The sequence below is a fragment of the Vidua macroura genome, chromosome 17 (genome assembly GCF_024509145.1).
Source record: "Vidua macroura isolate BioBank_ID:100142 chromosome 17, ASM2450914v1, whole genome shotgun sequence".
In the NCBI taxonomy this organism is placed as follows: Eukaryota; Metazoa; Chordata; class Aves; order Passeriformes; family Viduidae; genus Vidua; species Vidua macroura.
Genome location: NC_071587.1, coordinates 14,934,389 through 14,943,405, shown reverse-complemented (window position 1 = coordinate 14,943,405; position 9,017 = coordinate 14,934,389). Strand labels below are relative to the sequence as shown.

At 56.0% G+C, this 9,017-nt stretch overlaps 3 non-coding genes across 3 annotated transcripts; all 3 read left to right on the top strand.

The window, feature by feature from the left end:
* Positions 1–2,867: 2,867 nt before the first annotated feature.
* LOC128816109 (small nucleolar SNORD12/SNORD106) lies at positions 2,868–2,951 on the top strand. Its single transcript, XR_008439790.1, has one exon. It is a non-coding gene; the product is annotated as a small nucleolar SNORD12/SNORD106 (small nucleolar RNA).
* Positions 2,952–3,912: 961 nt separating this feature from the next.
* Positions 3,913–4,003, top strand: LOC128816107 (small nucleolar SNORD12/SNORD106). Its single transcript, XR_008439788.1, has one exon. It is a non-coding gene; the product is annotated as a small nucleolar SNORD12/SNORD106 (small nucleolar RNA).
* Positions 4,004–4,823: 820 nt separating this feature from the next.
* LOC128816108 (small nucleolar SNORD12/SNORD106) lies at positions 4,824–4,914 on the top strand. The gene has a single exon (XR_008439789.1). It is a non-coding gene; the product is annotated as a small nucleolar SNORD12/SNORD106 (small nucleolar RNA).
* Positions 4,915–9,017: the final 4,103 nt, after the last annotated feature.

Sequence of the window (9,017 nt, the reverse complement as noted above, 5' to 3'; positions counted from 1 at the left end):
CTCTGTAGGAGAGCCAAATGGGAATGGGAAGCAGCCTGGAGCCATAGCAGTAATCCATTCTGTGAATTTTGTGTTTGGGATTTTTCCTATTCTAAAAGAACAGTGTATGTGATTTGGCAGAAGCTCATGAAGCTTTTTTTCCCAGCCCCCATCAATGTGCTGATTGTTTTATTTTGACTATCACAGGGAAGCTGCTCACCCAACAGTTCAGGAGATCTTTTCATGGCTTTCTTGATACCTTTTTTTTTTAAATAAAGTCTATCTTCTGGAAAATCAAAATCTGAATTAGAAGAATATTGTAGGCATCTGGTGCTGATTTTCTGGTTTAGGTTATTTTGTTGGGAAAGCAGAGGTTGTATGCCAACCAAAGTTTGGATTTCTTCCTAGTCAGTTTTGATTTCAAAAGAACCCTGACATAAGAATGTAGCAGTTAAGAGGATGGCACATGAAACATTAATCTAACAAGGCCTTGTTTAGCAATTCAAGAACGTTTCATTTTTTCCCATCCTCCTTGCCCAGAGAAAAGAATGGTTCTGTGCTGGCACTCGTGAGCTGGCACGTGGGAGATGCTGACAGAATCCCTGTGAGGGATGGGAGAGAATACAAATACATTCTTCGGGGCTGTGGTACTTAAAAAAGAAACAAACGTGTCTTTTAGCATTTACCGTAAGCCTGAGCACGCCTGTGAGGCTGGGCAGGGCAGAGTGTCCCCTGGTGCCCCAGGATGGGCTGTGGGGCACCAGAGCTCCTGCTGAACTGCACTGGAATGAGAACAGGGACTGGAGACTTCTGCTGCCTCTTGAGGAACTTCCTGAGTTCAACGAGCCTGACTGAGCTGAAGAACCCATTTAGCTAGAGATATTTTCCACCTGGTTTTGCCAAGGGGAATAAAACCCAGACATAAAATTGAATAAATTTAGTACTAAGTTCTGCTGCAGCTGTTGACTATCTGAGATGTCCCCGCTTTCCCTTCCTTGCCAAGCTAGGCAACACAAATCACGTGTACAGTTCCTTTTGTGTTGTGCATGTGATGGGTTTGCAGTGTAACAAGATTAGTTTTCCCTGAAATCCTCTTAAAATGTCCTTCCTTTGGATTGTCTTTTCATCTTTTGGTGTTCTGGTACTTGGATTAACAGCACTGAGATTTATTCCACGAGTCCTGTTTGATAAGCTGCTTTCAAAAATTATTTGCCTACAAACACACTTAATTTGGAAAAAGCATTTTAACAGAAGCTGAATTAAGCAGTGTGTATTTTACAAATACACACAAAATAAAAAAACCCAAAGCATGGAGCCATGACAGGATTCTGAGCCAGTCTGGACCAGAGCTTCTTCCTGCAGGACACAGCTCTTCCTCTCCTATCTTTACTCCCAGCTGCTGTAAAGGCTTCGTTCCTCTCCCTGCCGTGCCCCTGCGTGACTCCATTTCAACCCCATCTCGTCAGGCGGTGTTCCAGAGACAGAAGCTCCTGCCGGCCCCGGGAGGGCCAGCTCGGGCTCTGGACTCGCTGCAGGCGAGCGGGGCAGGGACCGCCCGCCCGGGCTGCACCAGAGCCGCGGGACTGCCTCCACACCCCCTTTCCAAGGAGCATTTTAACTACAAAAATCACCACTCACGGCAGGGCTTGGGTTACAAACCGCGTTGTTTTCATGCAAGACACATCCTTTGCTTTCTCCTTTTCTTTCTATTCCATTCCTCACGTTACTCAGTGGCAAACTATTTAACGGAACATAATTTACCTGCCTAAAGCACCTAAAAGCCAAGTACCTGCGATGTGTACCCCAGACAGCAGAACCAGGGCTGAGCGGGCTGCTCGGGCGGCTGCGGCTCTGGGCTGCCGGGGGAGCACGGCCGTGATGGATGTCGGCGCTGCAGGGGCTCGGGCCTTTGCACAAGGCACTGAATATCTCTTAACTGTTGTTTCGTATTTTATTTTGTAAAAGAAAATTAAGTGTCCAAAGCCACACTTGCCGATCCCGGTAAAGGATACCAAAGGTACCGACAGCCCGGGTTCCGCTGCTCGCCTGCCCCCGGCCGCCTTCAGCCGCCCACAGCGCAGCGGGCCCCGGCCATGCGGCACAGCGCCCGCGCCGCGCGGCTCCGCGAAATGGCGGCTCCGGGCCGGCGACAGCGGCCGGCGGGCGGGCGGACAGACGGCCCGGCCCGGCCCCTGCCGTGGGCCCGGCCCCTGCCGTGGGCCCGGCCCCTCCCGTGGGCCCGGCCCCTGCCGTGGGCCCGGCCCCTGCCGTGGGCCCGGCCCCTGCCGTGGGCCCGGCCCCTGCCGTGGGCCCGGCCCCTCCCGTGGGCCCGGCCCCTGCCGTGGGCCCGGCCCCTGCCGTGGGCCCGGCCCCTGCCGTGGGCCCGGCCCCTCCCGTGGGCCCGGCCCCTGCCGTGGGCCCGGCCCCTCCCGTGGGCCCGGCCCCTCCCGTGGGCCCGGCCCCTGCCGTGGGCCCGGCCCCTGCCGTGGGCCCGGCCCCTGCCGTGGGCCCGGCCCCTCCCGTGGGCCCGGCCCCGCTCCTGACGGAGCAGGAGCGGCTCCGCAGAGCCCCGCGGCTCCGCCCGACACGGCGGCGATGGCGGGGCGGGCCCGGGGCGGGGCCCGCGGAGCCCATAAAAGCCCTGGCGCGGAGCTCCGCGGCCTCTTGCTCCGGATCGGCCGAGGTGGGTGCGCTGCTGGTGGGGCTGGGAGCGTCCGGGCTTCCCCTCTGCCCCCTCCTGGGGGTGGGCCGGGCCTCTGCGGGCGGCCAGGGCCGTCTCTGTGCCCGCCCGTCCGCTGCGGCATCCGCCGCGCCGTGTGAGCGCCTCGCTGCCGCTCGGCCCGGGGCCGGGCCGCTGGGGCGGCTCGCACGGAGCTCCCCGGGCGTTCGCTGGTACCGGTGATGACTCTTTCCCCGTCAGAGCGACAGTGTTGACTTTCGCTGTCCAAGCCAGGTCGTGTCTGAGCACCAGCGGAGCGGCCGCGGGCCGGTGCTGACCGTCCGCTGCTCCCGGTACTCACCGTGCTTTGTTTCCCCGCAGGGCGGCGGAGCCCGAGGCGCCTGCCGGAGCCCGAGGCGCCTGCCGGAGCCCCGTGCCTGGAGCCAGGCCGGCGATGGGGGCACTTCCCCGGCGTGCGCCGGCAGGCCCGAGCCTCTGCCGGGGCCAGGCGGTAAGTATGCAAAATAACTGTTGAGTACCGAATAGAAACCGCACGTGTTTATATTTGCTCTCTCGAAGGAGGTACTGAACTATCTGGTCGCGCATTGCCAGGGCGGTGTCCCTCGTGCAGGAGCCCCGCGGGCCGGGGCTGCGTGCGGGGCCCGGGGCTGCGTGCGGGGCCCGGGGCTGCGTGCGGGGCCCGGGGCTGTGTGCGGGGCCCGGGGCTGCGTGCGGGGCCCTGGGCTGTGTGCGGGACCCTGGGCTGCGTGCGGGGCCCGGGGCTGCGTGCGGGGCCCTGGGCTGCGTGCGGGGCCCTGGGCTGCGTGCGGGGCCCGGGGCTGTGTGCGGGGCCCGGGGCTGTGTGCGGGGCCGGGGCTGCGTGCGGGGCCCTGGGCTGCGTGCGGGGCCCGGGGCTGTGTGCGGGGCCCGGGGCTGCGTGCGGGGCCCTGGGCTGTGTGCGGGGCCTGGCCGCACGGTCCGGTGCTCGTGGCCACGTGGGCACCAGACCTGGAGCTGCAAAAGGCAGTAATAACCTGTTAATCTCTTCCTGACGCCTCTTTTCCCATTAAACGTGTCGGCTGTCTTGAACTCTGCTTTAGAGCACCCATACATTGTTCTCCATTTTTTGGGGAATATGTCCCTGTTCTGTGTACTTGCAGAACATGCCGACCAGCCACATTTTTGGGGGAAGAATTTACATTAACTCCCTCATTGCCCATAGTTCTGCCAGGGAAGGTGGGTGGTGGGTGTGCACCCACAGCTCCTAGGGACTTGCTGGTGTAAGTGATGACTGAATTTTTTCCCCATCAGAGCGACAGTGTTGATTTCTTGCTTTTCAAGCCAGATCGTGTCTGATGCACCAGCAGGGAAATGCTGCTGTGTCCCACACCCCGGTGTTAAGAAATGCCCAAAATACTAGTATCAGGGCCCTGGTGCTGATGGTTCCTTTTGGCTTTACCCCAGGGCACTTTGAAGACAGAAGTGAGCCTTGGGGAGACCTGAAATTAAGGATGCAGCTGACAGTGAAGAAATATGTGATGTGGGCAGTTCTCTGGCTTGCTCCACTGTGCCTGAATCTCTAGCAAATAATGGTAAGTCTTTGAAGTAAATTTATAAAGGGGAAGGGGAAGAAATACTTTCTGCAAGGGAGTTGCTTCCAGTTTATCCCTAGAGACAATACTGAGGAGTGTTAACTTAGGTATGGTAGAAGTGAGAGTACAGGGATTTTTCTTCCTGTGGAAGCATTGCTTTGAGGTCCTTTGGGCCTCCTGTTCCATCATGTCCAAAGTGAAGAGCAGCCAGCAGGCCGCAAGCTGCCCATGTGTGTGCTGAGCAGGAACAGCACGGTGGCTTGCAGCTCCGTCCTGTTTGCTTCCCTGCTGCGTTGTGTTCAGAGGGCTCACTTTAAAGGCACTGTAAGGACATCCGTGGGTGCCTGGCAGCCCCAGCAGCTGCCCCAGTAAGGAACAGGAACCACTGGCTGAAGTGTGTCCCTGTGGGAGGTGCTGCTGGCAAGGCTCTTTGTTCCTGACCCTTGCTGGCCAGGTTAAGGGAGTGCAAAGGGGTTGGCAATGTGGGCATGGCTCTGCCTCTGCTGTTAGCTCATAGTGCCTGTGGCTCTGCCAGGGCACGTGGGAGTGTGGCACAGCTGCTGTGGGTGTGCACCCACAGCTCCTAGGGACTTGCTGGTGTAAGTGATGACTGAATTTTTTCCCCATCAGAGCGACAGTGTTGATTTCTTGCTGTTCAAGCCAGATCGTGTCTGATGCACCAGCAGGGAAATGCTGCTGAGTCCCACACCCTGACAGGGTCTGGTGCTGACAGTTCCCTTTGCCTTTACCCCCAGGGCACTGTGAAGGCAGAAGTGGGGGGTTGAGCCTTGGGGAGACCTGAAGCTGCAGCTGACAATGAAGAGGTGTGGATGAGGACATTGCCTGGTTTGCTCCACCGTGTGTGCCCTGTTGTCAGGGTAGAATGGTAAGTCTTTAATTCACCTGTGTTCACTGGCTTTAATAAAGAAAAAAAGAAAGAACACCTTTTTCCAAGGAAGTTGCTTCTGCAGTGCCTTGACAAGTTAAAGTCCCTGGAGGTTTGGCAGCGTGGGGATTAGTATTGCAGAAGGGGCCTCTTGTAAGTGCTAAAACCTGAGCATTCCTGTTAAAAAACTCCAGTTTCCTGCAAGGAAGTTCCTATTAGTTGAAGTTCTTTCCAAAGATCTTAAATTGGTGGCAGAGAGGTCTGAAAGGTTTCAATTAAACTTCAAGGGCATAAATGTAATGTTTTTGTCTTGCCCTATTTAAACAGTGTTGAAACAAGGTACTTCTTGCAGAGTCCAGGAGCTTTTGTTCTTTACAGTTTTTGGGTTAACCCTCCCCCCAGTGGGAGGTTCTCAGTGTCTCGAGAAGTGGATGAAAGTCATGCTTTCAGCAATGTGTCTGTTTGCAAGAGAGGGACTACTTTTGGTGTTCTTTTTGTTACTTGAAGATAAACTATGTGACATCTGAAAACCTGTCTGGTTAGCATTTCACTAATTCTTTAGAAAATGTGCTTAACAGAGCTTTATCAGATCAACAGCTGTTGCCACTGGCTTGTCCAGTTCCAGCCTCATGTTGCTGTTGAGGTGCAGGTGCTCTGTCTCCAGGGAGGCTGAAGTCTCCCAAGAGCAGGACTGTGCCCTCTCTGTGAGCAAAAGGACACAAGTGCTCAGTTCAAATGGTGGAGCTGGTTTAGCTGACTGAATGTGTCTCTGGCACTCTGCTCTGTTAGTTCCCCCTGGCTGATGTCAAGTCCTGCTCTAAAAGCTCCCACAGTGCAGTTTGAGTTCATCCTGTTTGGAGTGTCTGGCAAGGAGGAAACTACTTCTATTTACAGAGCAGCCGTTGTCTAGTGGTTTTTATGGGGGGTCGGGTGGATTTGAAAGCTGGATATTTGCTGTTTGTGGTACAGTGGAAAGACAAAATGTTGTCTGTTCTCTTGACAGGTTGAGATTTATAAAAAGTTGTCCTGGGCCCTGCTGGGGTTCCAGTGTTCTGCTTAAGAAGATGGATGGCTCTGCTGCTCCCATGCTGCTGCCTGGGATCCTCATTCAAGTCACAACATTCCCTGCCATAGCTCTGACCTCTCAAAGCTGTCAGGAGTGATGAATTTGTGTCCTGCTGACTTAGATGGGAGGGTGTTACATTTTCTGTCCCCTGGGTACAAGGCAGGTAACTGGAATGGCTTCTGGAACTTGCTGCATGTTTAATGCAGCTTTTCTGCAGGGGCTGCATTCCCTGCCTGGCAGCTCATGTTGTCCTGCCACAGTCAGGAAAGGCAAGGAAGCCCCTCCTGGGAGCAGCTGTCAGGTACAGGAGGATGGCCTTGTGTGAAAGGTCAGCAGTCAGGGTTTGCTTCTCCCCTGCCATCCGGAAAGCTTCAGTGGGGTATCCCTGGCAGCCTGTGAAGTGGGCAAGGGCTGTCTGGGGTGCTGCAGCACAGTGTGTTTCTGTACTGTTGGAAACCTGGTTTTAATAAAATCTTGAGTAATGGGCGAGTTTGGCTGGTAGCTGAAGTTCTTGACCCGTGTTTAACAGCTCACTCCTGGATCTCCCAGCAGTTTGGGGAGTTGCAGAGCACAGCACCAGTGTGCTGCTGAGAGCGGTGCTGGAGCTGCCTGCTGCCTCAAGCCAGGAGGTTTGTGGCTGCAGAGCTCCACATACCCTGGGGCAGAAGTGCCTGGCTGAGGCTTGTGGCTGCTGCTGTGCTGCAGCGAGGTGCAGTCTGCTCAGCTTCTGTGTGATTGATTGGTTTCAGTGGTTCTGGGATGGGACTTGAGGTGCCTGAGCTGACTGTGGCCTTAGGCACGTATGCTTAGGAAACAGCAATGATGGAAAATCACCTCTTCAACATTCAAAGCAGTCTTCAATTAAATTGAGTAGAGATTTTTCTTATTCAATTAATGTAAGCAGCCTGATCTCTTAAAACTGCTTACTGGTGAGGGACCAGAATTGCTGCTAATACAATTACTTTCATTAATGTAATGAGCAGACCTACCAGCAAACATTCTGTAGGGAGAGAGAGAGTGCTTGTCCAGTGGGAGCTGGAGGCACAGGTGCAGCTGAAACATGTTCTTGGCGTGTTTTATTGCCTCTGCAAGAACAGTTGCTCAGGTCAGGTTTCAAGCTCTGCTGCTACTGCATATATTCATCAGAATGAAATTTGAAACTTGGGAGGTTACTAATCCACCCTGTTTGGTAGGTTACTAATCCTGGGCAACCCCTGAATGCTGGAGAGATGGTTTGGGCACCTGGGGCAGGGTTTGGGCACCTGGGGCAGGGTTTGGGCACCTGGGGCAGGGTTTTGAGTACCTGGGGCAGGGTTTGGGCACCTGGGGCAGGGTTTGAGTACCTGGGGCAGGGTTTGGGCACCTGGGGCAGGGTTTGAGTACCTGGGGCAGGGTTTTGAGTACCTGGGGCAGGGTTTGGGCACCTGGGGCAGGGTTTTGAGCACCTGGGGCAGGGTTTGGGCACCTGGGGCAGGGTTTTGAGCACCTGGGGCAGGGTTTGGGCACCTGGGGCAGGGTTTGGGCACCTGGGGCAGGGTTTGGGCACCTGGGGCAGGGTTTTGAGCACCTGGGGCAGGGTTTGGGCACCTGGGGCAGGGTTTGAGCACCTGGGGCAGGGTTTGGGCACCTGGGGCAGGGTTTGGGGACCGGCGGAGCTGCAGCCCGCAGGGGGCGCTGTGCCCGGCCCGCAGGGGGCGCTGTGCCCGGCCCGCAGGGGGCGCTCTGCTGCCGCTGCCGCTGCTCAGGGCGGTGCCGGCCCAGCCCGCGGCCCCAGAGCCCCCAGACCTGCCCCGGTGTCCCCAGAGCCCCCGGACCTATCCTGGTGTCCCCAGAGCCCCCAGACCTGCCCCGGTGTCCCCAGAGCCCCGGACCTGCCCCGGTGTCCCCAGAGCCCCCAGACCTGCCCCGGTGTCCCCAGAACCCCCTAACCTGCCCCGGTGTCCCCAGAGCCCCCAGACCTGCCCCGGTGTCCCCAGAGCCCCGGACCTGCCCCGGTGTCCCCAGAGCAGCCGTGACAGAACCTCCTGGGGCATGGAGAGCTGTACAGACCAATGTACTGGTCTGGGCTGTAGCAGCCATGGGGGACAGACAGCCCCGTTAGAAAATCTCTTACTGCAGTGCTTTGGTAAGAGGTGGGGATGAGGAGGTTTAACTCCAAAGTTAAAGCAGCCTGACTTTTGCTGGCCCTGGCCAGCTCCTGAGTTTTGGATGATTTGAATGAGGAGGTGGAGGTCAGAAGTGTGTTCTGGATGAAGGCAGCTGCACCTGTGCAAGGAGAGCTCCGTGCAGAGCAGAGCCGCGCGTGCCCGCGCCCGGCGCCGTGCTGGGGGCTCTGCAGGGCAGGGCCAGGCACAGCTCTCCGTTCCGTTCCATCAGCTGAAGCAGAAACAGACCTTGCTGTTGGTACTTGCGTGACTTTCTAAACTGACGCCTGGAGTCGCTCACTGGGCTGGTATGTTTAAGCAAATGTTTACTTTTCTCAAACAGATCTGTTTCTTGGTGCCATGAGCATTTGAGAGAAAAATAGCACAGATTATTTCTCTGTCTGATGTTACTTTTAATAGAAATTTTCATACACAGGGAGAGTTTTAACATTTGTATTCCCAAAGATCCAGGCATATTTTGACTGCATGGTGATTGTTATATTCTTTCTAGACCCATGTGTTAGCTGCTGCATTAGTTTATAGCAAAGTACAGCCCATTACTGATTGCTGCTTCCGTTGCTGTGTTATTTCCTCTCTGTTCAGTGATAAGATTATCTGACACATCAGCTGTGTTGACAGGCTGACGCTACCATGGAGCCAGTGAGCACAGCTTGAGTTTGTGACCACCCAA